A 14,635-nucleotide genomic window follows, 5' to 3' on the forward strand; every position below is an offset into this window, starting at 1 on the left:
TCGTTACAGCTAGACAACTCCTCCACTCCTGTCAAGACTCTTGATTATTTGTTCCTGTTGCTCTGCCTCTAGGGACTGCCTCCTGCCCAGGATGTGAGGCAGGCAGAGGCTTGTTTGACCCCACCTGGCCCTGGGGGAGTCCATTCTTGGGAGCTCGGTAAGGTACAGCCTTAGCAGAACTGCTTGCTGCTCCCTCGCCTAGCCCAGGAGGCCTCTCCCTGTCCAACTCCCCCACCTCTCCTGGGAGCTGGCTTGAGCCTTGGGATGCAGCCAGATTCCTTCAAGGTTGGTGGGCCCTGCAGAAGCTACTGTTCCTTAGACCCCACCCCCAACCTCCACCCCAGGGCTCCTGCCTCCCTTGGTCCCTCCCCTGTCCTAGGGCTCCTTAAGTGAGACAAGAGTAACGGACAGAATGCAGAGCCTGACCCCAGGTCCTTGGCTGCAGGCCCAGCACTAGGAACTCTGTCAGTAAATATTTGGGGAGTGAATAATGCCCACCCCTCCCCACCAACAGCCAAGTCTTTCCTGCAACCAGAAACCAACCCTTCTTGTGACTTGGTGGCCACCCCTGTGCCTTTTCACTGAAGGTGGTGGGACCTTGGGTAAGATCAGTTTGGCCATAGAGAGGAAGCCCAGGCTGCCTCTCAGTCATCTCCCTGCCTCTTGTCTGGTAGAGAAAAGTGACTAAGGGGCTGGAGGGATGGCTCAGTGGTTAAGAACACTGGCTGCTCTTCCAGAGGTCCTGAGTTCAATTCCCAGCAACCACCTTACAGCTCACAACTGTCTCTAACTCCAGTTCCAGGGCATCGAACGCCCTCACACAGACATACATGCACGTAAAACACCAATGCACACTTTTTAAAAATTAAATAAATAAAAATATACTTAAAAGGGCTGGGGGGACTAAGATCTGAGTTTGCTCCAGGTTACAAACCCCAGACCATCTCAAGGAAGCACAGACGTTTTTGGGATGGGTGTTCTTTCTGAACCTTTTTAACTTTTACCCTCCCAGAAGCTCTGAACTCCAACTGTTCTTTGACATGCCCCCCTGCCCCCACACCCCCTGTCACCACATGCCCTCTCCTACACATACCGTGTGTCCACTGTCACCCAACTGAAAGGCCTTGGGCCTAGGTGGATGCCCCTAAGCTATGTGGGGTTTCCTGCCGGTCCATCAGGATCAGGGAGGAAGACACAGGTCTCATCTGTCTCTGACCCTTCCCTCTTTTTTTCTGGACAGAGATCAAGGCAACAAGCACGTCTTCAAAGGAAGTGCCAGACATTTTGCACAGCGCATAGCTAAGAATGCAACGGAGCCTCCAGCTACTTGCTGCACTGAGGAAGTCTTAGTGCGGTCCCTGGAAGGTCTATTAGGGAATCTAAAGAGGCTGCGTCTGAAGGCATTGGCCGGGGTGAGTGAGGAACCAAGGATGACAAGAGTATATGTTCCTCCAGGTTTGCCTCCTTATTTAATGTACAGAGCCATCCTTAACCCAAATGGCAGGGCACACTCCCCCTCTCCCATCCCCAGCATTCCCCACCCCCAGCTCCTACCCTCTATACTCCCACCCCCACCTCCCATTTCTCTACCTCCCACACCCCCATACCCCTACACCCCCTGGCACCATCAGGGTTTCTCTGTGTAGCCCTGGCTGTCCTGGAATTCACTCTGTAGACCAGGCTGGCCTGGAATTCACAGAGATCCACCTGCCTCCGGAGTGCCAAAGGCACGTGCCACCATTATCCAACTAAAGATTCAGTTATGTATGTTGTGTATATGAGTGCTTTGTCCTCAGACACACCAGAAGAGGAATCAGATCCCATTATAGATGGCTGTGAGCCACTGTGTGGTTGCTGGGTAATTGAACTCAGACCTCTGGAAGAGCAGCCAGAAACTTTCTTGTTATGTAATATTGGGAAAATTTGAGCCAGGCACGGTGGCAAATGCCTGTAATTCCATCACCCAGAAGAGGATAGTACATTTGAGTCTAGCCTGGGGCTGCATGGTGAGACCCTATCAGTTTCCTGATCTGTTAAATGGACATAACAGCCCCTAGGTGTGCCTAAAATCCTAGCACTTCCAAGGTGGAGGCAGGAGAATCACTTGAGCTCAAGAGTTTGAGACCAGTTTGGGCAATGTAGTGAGATCCCTATCTAGAATAGTAAAATAAAACTCTGCCTTTCAAAGTCACCACCGTTTTGCTCTGTTGCTTTTCCACTCTCAACTCTAGATAGCGACTAGTCTGCCTTGTGGTTTCTACTCACCTTGTCCATATGGTCCCTACATATGGACCACAGCATAAGCAGCCTTTGGAGTCTGGCTTCTTTCATTCAGTGTGTGGTGGTTTGAATGAGGATGGTCCCCATAGGCTCTTATGAATGCTTAGTCACCAAGGAGTGGAACTGTTTGAAAGGATTAGAAGGATCAGGAGGCGTGGCCTTGTTGGAGGAAGTGTGTCACTGGGAGTGGGCTTTGAGGTTTCAAAAGCCCATGCCAGGCAGTTTCTCTGTGCCTGTGGATCAGGATGTAGCCCTCAACTTCTTCCCCAGCACCACCCCTGTCATGCCTGCTGCCATGCTCCCTCCATGATAATGGACCACACCTCTGCACCTGTAAGCAAGTCCCCAATTAAATGTTCTCTTTTATAAGAGCTGCACTGGTTGCTGGGTGGTGGTAGCAGTGCACACCTTTAATCCCAGAGCTCAGAGGCAGAGGCAGTTGGATCTCTGAGTTCTAGGCCAGCCTGATCTACAGAACAAGTTCCAGGACAGGCAGGGCTTTGTGGAAAATCCCTGTCAAAACAAAACAGAAACACAAACAGAACAAACAAAGAATTGTCTTCATCATGGTGTCTCTACACAACAATAGGACACCAAGACACTGCGTTTTCAAGGTTGGCTCAAATTTTACGCTCTGTTGCCAAAGAAAGTTTCATGTGTGGCCATACCACATTTTGCTTATCCATTCATCAATAGATACTTGGGTTGTTTCCATATTTTGGCTGTTATGAATATTGTTGGTATGAATATTCATGTCCAGGATTTTGTGTAGACTTGTTCTGTTTTCCTTGGGTATAGATTTGCAGATAGAAAGGCTGCGTCAAATGGGATGTCTCTACCTTAACCCTTTGAAGAAATGCCAGCCTATTTACTTTTTTATTCTTACTATTACAATTTGAGGTACCGATTTCTTCCTGTTTCCCTCCTCCCGTCTATTTTTTTTTTTAAGATTTATTTATTTTATTTATACGAGTACATTGCAGCTGTCTTCAGACACACCAGAAGAGGGCATCAGATCCCATTACAGATGGTTGTGAGCCACCATGTGGTTGCTGGGATTTGAACTCAGGACCTCTGGAAGAGCAGTCAGTGCTCTTAACCTCCAAGCCATCTCTCCAGCCCCCCCCCCTTTTTTTTAATGACAGGGTCCCACCTATCCCAGGCCAGCCTCCAACTCACCATGGTCACAGATGACTGCACATCTCAGATCCGCCCACCTTTTGTCCCAAGTGCTGGGATTATAGCTGTGCACCACCAAACCATTTAATATGGTGCCGAGGCTCAAACCCAGGGCTTCATGCATGTGAGGCAAGCCCTCTACCAGCTGAGCCACTCTAGCTCTCTCAGCGTAGATCAACACTAGCTCCGTCTTCTGTCTACCCATCTTCAGGAGTAGTTTCGAGTCAGATTTTCCCATGACACCCTTTTATGTGCTCGTTGGCCCTTTCTCTGTCCTATTTGGAGGGAGGTCTATTCAGACCTGTCGCCTACTTTTAAAAAATGTATTACTATTATTTATTATTATTATTGGTGGTGGTGGTCGTGTGTCCGTTATGTATACAGGCACATATTCATATATCTAAGCATGTGAGTGGAGGTAAGAGAACAGTTTTGTGAAGTGGGGGGATTAATTCTCTTCTTCCACATTTATGTGGGATTCTGAGATCAAACTTGGGTCATCAAGCTCACGACACACACACGCTTACCTCTGAGTATCTTGGCAGCCCTAATCTTTTAAAGGATTTATTTTATTTAATCTATACGGGTGTTTTGCCTGTATGTATGTATGTATGTATGTATGTATGTATGTATGTATGGTTGTATGGTTGTATGTATGTTTGTATGTATGTGTACCATATGCATACCTAGAGCTCATGGAGGTCAGAAGAGAGCATCAGATCTCCTGGGACTGGGGTTGATGATCGTGAACCACCGTGTGGGGGCTGGGAACAGAACAAGTATTTTTTTTATATATATTACCCATACACATAACAAAAAGGACATAAAATGAGTAGGTCCAGAGAGCTGCCTCGGTGGCTCCGACCGCCTGAGGCTTTCACACAGGATCTGTATTCAGTTTTCAGCAGCACAGAGTGGCTAGCAGCTGCCTGTAACTCCGGTTCCAGGAAATCTGATGCTATCTCCTGACCTTGGACACAAGGCACATAATAGATGCACAGACAAGCATTCAGACAAATCACTCACATACATAAAATAAACAGATCTATATAAGAATAAATAAGTAAATAAAATATTGGGAGGATTTTTTTTTAACCTTGTACTGATTCTTTGTGAGTTTCACATCACGTGCCCCCAATCCCACTCATCTCCCCATCCCCTCATATCCACCCTTTGCCCTTGTAACCTCTCCCCCACAACAAAACACACATGCAAACAAAAACAGCATAGAAAACATCTCATCACGGAAGTTGTAGTGTGTCACAGTGTGTGTCCCACAGCATATCCCTTTGTCCACACTTCTTGCAAATGTTCATTGCAGTGAGTCATTGGCCTGGTTTGAGATCTCTGGCTTGTGTGACTCCATCAGTATTGAACCCCTCCCCATTATCCTGTTGCTGTCCTGTGTCCTGGAGATCCTGCAGCTTTGGAACAGCGGGACTGGTCCTTTCACGCTTCCCGACCATTAGCAGATGATGTAGATTTTGAGGTGGTCCAATTTAGAGCCCTGCATCTGGGCCTGGGTGGTAGGTGTAGTCAGCTCTCCTTATCTACACCACCAGGGCGAGCACCCCAGCACTGATCTCCAGGCCACCCAATGCCTCCATTGACAGGAGGCAGGGTTAGTGCTCCTGCTCTCATGCCCTCAGGCGGGCTTACTCACATCCTTGCCTCCAGAGCTCTGCTTTGCTGCCCAGTCAAGGTGCGGGCCCACGCTCACACCTTGGGGCTGGCTCACCTGTGCCTTCGCCAGCAGGGCCAGCTCCACTGTTTACAGTGTCTGCTCTCCTGAGTGCTACAGCCAATGAGGGGGCAGGGCTAGCTCTCCTATTCTCATGACCTCAGGGCTAGCTCTCTGTCTGCCACACAGGTAATGTGTGTATGGAGGGGAAGGTATCCCCCTTGCACCCATGCCACCTCATGGCAGACATGTGGGCAAGCCTGTGCTTTCTCTCACCCTCAGGCCTGGCTCACCCTTGAGCTTTGACCGGGGCCAACCCTACTTTGCTTTCCAGGTGAGAAGCAGGGCCTGCTCTCCCAACTGCTGCAGGTGTCCAGGGTTAAGGGGGAGGAGGCATGGGGTTGGGGATTTAGCTCAGTGGTAGAGCGCTTGCCTAGGAAGTGCAAGGCCCTGGGTTCGGTCCCCAGCTCCGAAAAAAAGAACCAAAAAAAGAAAAGGGGGGGGAGGCATCCATTCCCCCTCATGGCAGATGGGGGCAGCTCTCCCATACTCTTACCCTTGGAGCTGACTCACTTGCAACCCCACCACCAGGGTTGACTTTTGGTGTGCTGTCCAGGTGAGATTCAGAGGCAGGGATAGCTCTCCTGAGCTCATGACCCTTTGAATAGCTTTCGCAACTGTCAGAGGTGGTGAGGGATGGTAGGGGCATCACCTCTGGTCCTATGCCACCCAGTGGCAGACAAGTGGCAGGGTCAGTTCTCTCACACTCATGCCCTTGGGGTGGCTCACCCAGACCCTTCACCTCCCACCACTTCCTCACCCCCACCCCCCACCCCCCCACCCCCCCCACCCGCTATCAGGGCTAGCACCATTGTGTTGCCTGGATGAGGCCCAGAGCTCATTCGACCTGTGCTGCCAGTGGTGAGAGCTTGGGCCAACTCTCCAGAGTACGGCATCCAGTGAGGAGAGGGGCTAGTTCTGCACAGGCTGTGGATGCCCAGGTGGTCCCTGGTGACTGCCCTGGCCAGGGACATTCCCATGTTCTCTAGAGGTAATACGAGTCACAGACATTGACACCAACCCCTGCTACATAGACTCAGACATGGCCCTCAGCAGCAGCTGGACCTCACCATGGCCCCAGGTGGTGGGGCTGGCGATTCACAACAGGCTTCCCCTCTCCACCCCGAATCTCCAGTTCTATCTCTCTTCATAATGCTCGAGCCGCTCCACCCCCCCCCACTTCTCTCTCTCACTTTCCCATCTGACCCACATGCTCACACATTGTGGTGGCTCCTGCTACAGACTGGTCACACAGCTGGTGGTCTCTGGGTGACATCTTCCATCCATGCTGGCTGGCACATCAGCCAGCAGGTGACGGGCACACTGGAGGGCAGGTCTGGGGTGGCATGGTAGTCTGCAGGTCTCTGTCTGTCTGTCTTTCTCTTTCTGTGCTGCGCTGCATGGATTTGATTTGATTTTTATGAGTCCTACGCATAAAACGGCTTTGGCCACCAAGCCAGGCATCGAGCTAGGATGAGCAAAGGACTGCCATCTGCTCGGCCCCTGACTGACACCACAACCAACAAGGCGTCTCTTTGCCCATTGCCAGGGGGTACGGGTATTCCTAACCACTGTACCGTTTCTCTAGCTCTCAGTCTGCGGGACTTTAAGTTAGGCTGTTTGTATTTTTATTATCGAATTGCTTTTCTTCCTTTCTAAAAACATATTCTACCTACAAATCTCCATAAGACTCATGAAATAAATATTTAAAAAATATTTTTCATTTAAAAAAGTGTTTTTATGTGCATTGGTATTTTGCCTGCATGTATGTCTGTGTGAAAGTGTCAGGTCCTCTGAAACTAGAGTGACAGACAGTTGTAACCTGTCATGTGGTTGACCGGCCCTCTGGAAGAGCAGTCAGTATTTTTAACCTCTGAGCCATCTCTCCAGACCCAAAATAATTTTTTTTTTCAAGATAGGATCTCTCTGTGTCACCCTGGCTGTCCTGGAACTCACTCTGTAGAACAGGCTGGCCTCCAACTCACAGAGATCTGCCTGCCTCTGCTTCCCAAGTGCTGGGATCAAAGGCAGGTGCCACCGCCTGGCAAAATGAGTATTCTTATTCCTCTAGTGTCCTTTATATTTTCTTTCCTTGATAATGTTTTCTTGATGTACACAAGCTTTAAGTTTTACTTATTTTTTTTTAAACAAAGTCTTTCTGTGTGCCCACGCAGGTCTTCAGACGGAGCTCTTTCTGCCTCAGTATTCCAAATGCTGGCATTAGTTACGTTTGTCAGTGAGCCTGGGAAAATGTCCTGTGTGGTTTTTCTTTTTCTTTTTTTTTTTTTTTTTAGAGCTGGGGACTGAACCCAGGGCCTTTTGCTTGCTAGGCAAGTGCTCTACCACTGAGCTAATCCCCCACACCTTTTTTTGTGTTTTTTTTTTCGCTTCTTTTTTTTGTGTTTTTTTTTTTTTTGTGGTTTTATTTTTTAACTTTTATTTAACTGTTTAGAGACAAGGTCTTACCACGTACTCCTGACTGGCCTGGAACTCACAGAAATCTTCCTGCCTCTGTCTCCCCTGTGTTATAATCAAAAGTGTGAGCTACTATACACCTGGTCTGTTTTGTTTTTTTTTTCCCCTTTTTTTCGGAGCTGGGGACCGAACCCAGGACCTTGAGCTTGCTAGGCAAGCGCTCTACCACTGAGCTAAATCCCCAACCCCACACCTGGCCTGTTTTAAAACAGGCAGATAGATCTCGCTGAGTTCAAGGCCAGCCTGGTCTACAGCGAGAGTCCCAGCACTACACCTCCATCTTAAGTTTTAATGATGTTCGGTTGAGTTTTTCTCTTGTTCCTTGTACTTTTTGTGCTATGGCTATTACCAAATCCCAGATGACAAAGATCCACTCCCAGGTTTTAAGAGTTTTATAGGTTTAGACCTCATATTTATGGCTTTGATCTGTTTCTTCGTGCTGACTTTCACGCAAGATTTGCAGTAAGGGTTCGGCGGCATTCTTTTCTGTGCGGTCATTCAGCCCTCCCTCTTGTATGTTTACAAAACTCAGGGGACTCTAATGCCCAGGAAATGCCAGCCTACCAAGCCCTCAGGCCATGTGACCTGAGAGCGCTGCTGCCCTGAACACAATGCTGTTCCCCCATCCACTCTGCTTATCGGCGTGACGCCACTCACCTCACTTGTACCCAAATATATTTACTGAGCTGAGCGTTGCCGTGTATCTGGCTGAAATAACAAGTTAGGGAGTGTGTAAAATAGCGGGGCCGCTTTGTCAGAACTGGAAGGGACCCAAGCGGTGGGGTGTGTTCTAGGACAGTTGCTTACTGGTTTGAAGCCTCTGAGACTCACCCGGGGTCACCAGGCGGGTGGCACAGGGCCATATGGTCTAATTACTCCCTACCCAATGCTTTTGACCCCATGCTGGCTGCACCCGTAGGAAATGCCTATTCATTGAGTAGGTCCCCTGTGTTAGGCCCAACGCAGGATCTTCTGAAGCCGAAGGGACAAGATCCCTGGAACCTTGCCCTATGTCTCTCCTCTAGGGACCTAGGGCGGGGGCTAAGCCTGGCAGAACTATCTTGGGCTTCTCGAACCTCCCTTTCCCGAGCGCCCCCTCCTTGTAGGGTCATCCCTTGGCTCCAGCCCAGCCTTCTCTAGTCCCTTAGCTGGAACATTGGGAATGTGAGGCAGGCGGCAGGCAGCCAGGGGCACAGGGCGGGCCGAGAGGAAAGGCTCAGGTCCGGGTCATTTCCTGGCACCCTTGTTTGCCGCGTGCCCCTGACTTCTGGTGACTGTTTCCGCCCCGCCCACAGCCTCCCTGTCTGAGTGGGCAGCTGGCCTGGAACTGGAATCCTTCCACCCTTGGGTCCCTACCTCAAAGCCCAGAAGTCCCTAGGCCCCCGTGAGAATGTACCTCCTGAACTTGGGCATTCTCTGGCCCAGTCAGGGCGTTTTTTTGGGAAAAGAGATCAACCCGGCTTACCTCCCAGGCTTTCTGTAGACCGGAAAGGATCATAGACAGTCAAAGCCTCAAAGCGCTGACGAAAAGAGCCATCCACTAAAAACTGTCATCCTTCTTTCTCAGTCACTGTCTTCGTCCTTTACAAAGTATCCACATTTTTGTCCTTTACAAAGTCTTACAGAACGCCTTTCAGGACTCCCTGTCACCACATTGGAGTCTTAATCTGAGCCCTGAGGTAAGCTTTCCCTCTGTGATTGGGGGGCACCTCTGACACTAGGCTATGTGCCCATTAGCTCTTGGTATCAGCTTCCTTAAACCTTGAGGGGGTGGGGGTGGGGGGTGGGCTGCAGATTGTATAGTTCTCAATGGAGCAGAGAAGACTCGTGTTGTCCTCTCCAATCCTGGTAGAGTCTTGTGGTCAGAGCTCCAGGTACGGTGCCTAGGGAGAGGGTCTGAGTTTGCTTTTCTGGAGATCCTGGCTCTTGGAAGCAAGTCCACCACAGCCACCCTCACTCTTACTGTTACCGTTATCATCTCAAATAAAAATGCCATTTGTTAAGTGACTACTTAGTGCAAGAAGGCATCGTACAATTTCAAGTACACCGCAGTGAATCTGTAACTAAGGCTCGATGGTTTATTTAGGAAAAGTGAGGCACAGAGAACATAAAAAAAAATGACCAATGCTAATAGGTGACCAAATATGGCAAATGCTTCTCAGAGTAGAATCCATGGTAGGGCGGGCATACAAGAAGCCTGGGGGATGGTGTGTTTTTACTAGACAAGAGAGGACTGGGGCCTTGGAGGCAGAGAGTAGCGAAGCTAGGGCTCTTGAGAAAGCAAGGAGCAAGAGTGAGCAAGAGGGGCCACCTGGCTGCCTCGGCTGCATGGGAGGACAATGGGGTGACCCGTGGAGGAGCCTATGTTGTCTGGGAAGGGATTGTTCTGTGTGTCATCGGATCTGGGGTTGGGAGGAACAGGTTGGTCTCCCAGAGCCCAGGTGAGAAGTCTCCAACAGAAGAGAGGACAAGTGAAGGCCTTGGGCCAGATGCCAGGGACTTCCCTAGTTCGACCAAAGTCAATCCTCTGGAGTCCTGAGAATGAGGAATGGTTGTCATTCTTTGCAAAGGAAGGGACTGGAGCCCTGGATGGGTTAGAGTCATTCCCCTCCAACACCCCTCCACCCCAAATCCGTCCCACCCATCGCATCCCATCCCCCCACCCTGCTGGCATCGGGCCAGGGCCTTGGCCCTCTTTACATACTGGTGAATGTTATTTGTGGACAGGAAAACAAGATTACCCTAAATGAATAAAGTGGAGGCAGCCGGTCTGCAGCCAGGCCACCTAGAGAGCTACACAGGATGGAGAGATTTGGGGCAGCATTTAAGGCCTGGGAGAATTGGCACCCCCAGGGGGACTTTGTTGGCTGAACTTCCTGTGGAAGCCAGGCCAGCATAGCCTGCTCTGCATCACAAGGAAAGGGCTTTTTGTTGGTGTGTGGATCTAGACTGCCACAGGGTCCCTCTGGGCTCTGGACTCCTTGTCTCCATCCCCTTGGTCAGGACCAGCTTGGATTTCTATCTAGAAGGCCTTCTTGGTCCCACACTCGCAACCCAGTCTCTTTGCCCCGTCTCAGTCCTCACTCTGTCTCCACATCTGCCTAGGTACCAGCTCCAGCTCACACAGCCTCATCCAAACACCGCTCAAAGCCATCCACAGCTCTACGACCTCTCACCCTCTCTTACCTCCAGCCACCCACACCTGGTCTCTCTGATGCTCTGAATAATCTCCAGGTTGTCAGCTTGTTGCCTGGAGGAACCAGCTTAAGTTCCCTTTGGGTCTAGGCTGACGAAGCCCTACTCTTGACAAGCACCTAGAGCTTCCTGAACCTGGCCCCCAGGAGTATCTATGCTTGTAATTTTCACTGTCATAACCTTACTCTTACGGTCCCCTCATCTCTTCTACCACATCTGCCTCTCTAACCCCTTATGCTTGGCGGGAAGCTCTGCTCTACCTCTGGGCTGCACCCCAAGAATGTAACCTAGAACAGTTCTGCTATTGAGGGGGGCGGGCGTTGCCTTGATGCCTTCCAAGCCTCACCTGAGGGTTGGAGTGGGTGGGGCGGGGGATGGACAAGAGGGAAAGAGTCAGGAAGTAAGACCTTCATCTCAGTCCCCATGGACCGCCGCCGCCCCCTCTGGCCCCACTAAATCTTTCCTTGTCTCCACCCACTCCCAGGCTCTGGTCCTTCCTCTCTCCCCCTTCTCAGTGGTCTGACTCATCGGTGCCCTGGGCCCTCATCTCTGGCAATGCTGTCATATCCTGCCCCCTCCCTGCCAGGGAGAAGGAGGGCTACCCTTGCCAGGTGGGACTCCCTGCATGTTAATAGGAGCCCTCAGAAGGACTGGCCTTCATCTGTCTCAGAGGGTCCTACTGATGAGCTTTTCTGTGATTCTACCAGGAGAGAGCAAGAACGAGACGGGCGAGCTGAGACTGGCTCCCAACTCCAAACCCATGTGGGGCCAGTCAGCCTGTCCTAGGATGGCTGCCTTCTCAACTCTGCACCAGTTTGCAAGTTTTCAGGTCAGTGGTACAGATGTCCACTGCCTTCCTGCCAGGTGACCCAGGATGAGAGGAGGGGGAGGAGGAGGAGGACTTGTCTACCTGTGTTACTCAGGCCCTAGGTTATGCAGAGTTGGCCCGGAGGAGGAAGTGAGTCAATGGGCACAGCAATTCATGCCTCAAAATTCTGACTTTCCTTTTCAACCCACTGAGCCAAAACGTTTGTCCCAACAGGATCTTGGGGTGGGGGAGGGCTGGCCGCCGTGGATGTTAAAGAGACAGAGCCTCTCGCTGCTCCATTCCTTTTTGAGTTTTATTTTTTTTGATGGTGAAAGGCTACAAGACCGTGTGGCTCACTGAGCCAGAGACATATGGGAAGTTGAAGACCTGCTGAATGTCAAGGGGCTGTCACAGGACTGGGAGATACAGACGTCATCACAGGGAATATGACAGCTGCCCCTAGGGTGTTAATGACTGGGGCCTAGGTTTGCTGCTTTAACAAACCTGCGAGTTCAGTATCTTTATTCCCAATATATAGGTAAGGAAATTGAGGCTAGCTGAAGAGATAGCTCAGTGCTTAAGAGCACAGGCTGCTCTTCCAGAGGCCCTGGGTTCAATTCCCAGCAACCACATGGTGGCTCAGAACCATCTGTCATGGGATCTGATGCCCTCTTTTGCTGTGTCTGAAGACAGCTACAGTGTACTCACATACATACAATAAGTAAATACATAAATAAATAAATAAATAAATAAGGAAACTGGGGCTAAAGGAGGAAAGAGACTTGTTTAAGGTCACAGTCCCAACACTTAATAACCACACTGCCATCTCAGGCTTGAAGTCAGTGCAGCGCCTGGAAGTTTCCAGGGAGTGCATCTGTGTCTGGGCTGTTCTGTGTATGTGTGGCTGTGCGGGATGGAGTCACAGAGTGGAAACTCACAAAAAGTTTCAAAGAACAAACAAGTGGACATTTTCCAAGTGCTCCAGGGCATTCCAGGCAGAGAAGCCATATGTGATGGTGGTGGCCAGGCCTGTCCTGTTTGAGGAATTCTCTTGGGAGTGGAATGCTAGGACAGTGGGGGGATGGGATGAGCAGGCTGTGGATGGAGAGGGATGTGCGGTCTGAGGCTGGGCCCTGGGGGAACTCTGCAGGGGTCACCAGCAGGTAACAGTAGCCCACTGGGGTCATGGGAAGGTGACTTGCACTGGAAGAATGGTGGGAGGAGACAGCGAGGGAGAGCCCAGGAGAGGAGGGGTTTGAGTGAAACCTGAGGGCCAGCTCAACAGATTATGGGTACCACCCTGAAGGGGTCCGAGCCATGGACCAAAGCTGACAGGGACTCTGTCCCCCTGAGAAACTTCAGCTGCAGGGAGAGAGGAGCCTTCCAAGAGATGGAAGGACTGAAGCCATGTTGGAGTGGTAGGAGAGAGTCATGATAACTAAGGTCCCTGTTCCAGAGCTGGGCAGACCGGTGACTCAGAGGCTGTGAGTTCTAAGCCGTGACCCTTGAAAAGACACAAGGTAGCTAAGAGGACTGGGGGCTGAGGGCAGGGAAGGACAGGAAGCTGGAGGCTAGAGGTTCCCTGGGGATCTGGGAGGAATTCCCGGAGAGTGGAAGTGAAAGTGTGAAGAACACATGAGGTGATGTCAGCGGTGTGTGTGTGTGTGTGTGTGTGTGTGTGTGTGTGTGTGTGTGTGTGCAGCCATTGTCCCAATGTGCCACTGAGCGGAAGGAGTGGGCTCCAGGCTTCCAGCTGGGACCCCTGTGAAGCAAGAGATCTGGGAGATGCCAAGGGCTCAAGAACTCCTGCTTCTCACTGTCTTCCCATCAGGACTTAGATTCAGCAGTTACAGCTAGGTTGCTGGAGCTCTCTGGGTGAGGTGCTGACTCAGGACTGACAGCCCTTGGGGCCTCAGATAGTAAGAGCCAGGGAGAGCCAGGCATGGTAGCACATGACTGTAATCTCAGTACTTGTGGGGGCTGAGGCAAAGAGGATTATGGGTTCAAAGACAGCTCAGGCAACACGGGGAGACTCTGCCTCAAAAGTGAGCCAGCCGAGGGGTCAGCAGGTTAAGGCTTCCAAGCCTGATGACCTGAGTTTGATCGCAGGTACTCACATGTCACATGCACACTACATACATACATACATACATACATAGGAAATGAAGAGCCACTGGGACAACTTTTCCCTAATCGTTGAGGAGACACAATGGTTGGGTGTAGTGGCACACACCTTTAATCCCCAAATTTGGAAGGTCAAGGCAGGCGGACGCATCTCTGAGGCCAGCCTGGTCTACATAGTGAAACCCTGTCTCAAAAACAAGACAAAATAAACGAGAAACCATGGAGATAGGTTTTCCCGCTTTGGGGCTGTTGGTTTTTGTCACGCTCGAGATGGAACTGGAGACCACAAGCCAGGCATCTACCCTATACTCTACCTACACACACACCCCACCCCCACCACCCACCTTCTACCATTTTCTGTGTTGAGCCAAGGTCTTGCCATGTAGCACCAGCTGGCTTCAAACTCACGACCTTCCGGCCTCCACTTCCCAAGCACTGAGATCCAGGAGAGCCTGACCACGCCCAGTGGTTTTGTAATCTATATCCCTGCCTGTACGCATAATCCTATTTCTTTAGTGTGTGTGGGTGTGGTCCTTTTTGTTTGCTTGTTTGTTTTTTTAATTTAATTTTTGTTTTGCTATTGTGACAAACATCTCTGAGAGAAACAGTGTAAAAGAAGGGTTGTCCGTTCAGCCTCAAGGGTTTCAGTCCCTGGTCAGTTTGGCTCCATTGCTGCTGGGCTGTGAGGAGGAAGAGCATCGCAGTATTCTGTGTATCCTGGGGTACACGTGGTAGAGCCAGGCACCTTACCTCATCACAGACAGGAAACAGAGAGGCAGGAAGGGGCTAGGGCTGGATATAGGCCCAAGATGATGCATTCTGTGACCTACTTC

This window comes from Rattus rattus, chromosome 9 (genome assembly GCF_011064425.1).
Source record: "Rattus rattus isolate New Zealand chromosome 9, Rrattus_CSIRO_v1, whole genome shotgun sequence".
NCBI lineage: Eukaryota > Metazoa > Chordata > Mammalia > Rodentia > Muridae > Rattus > Rattus rattus.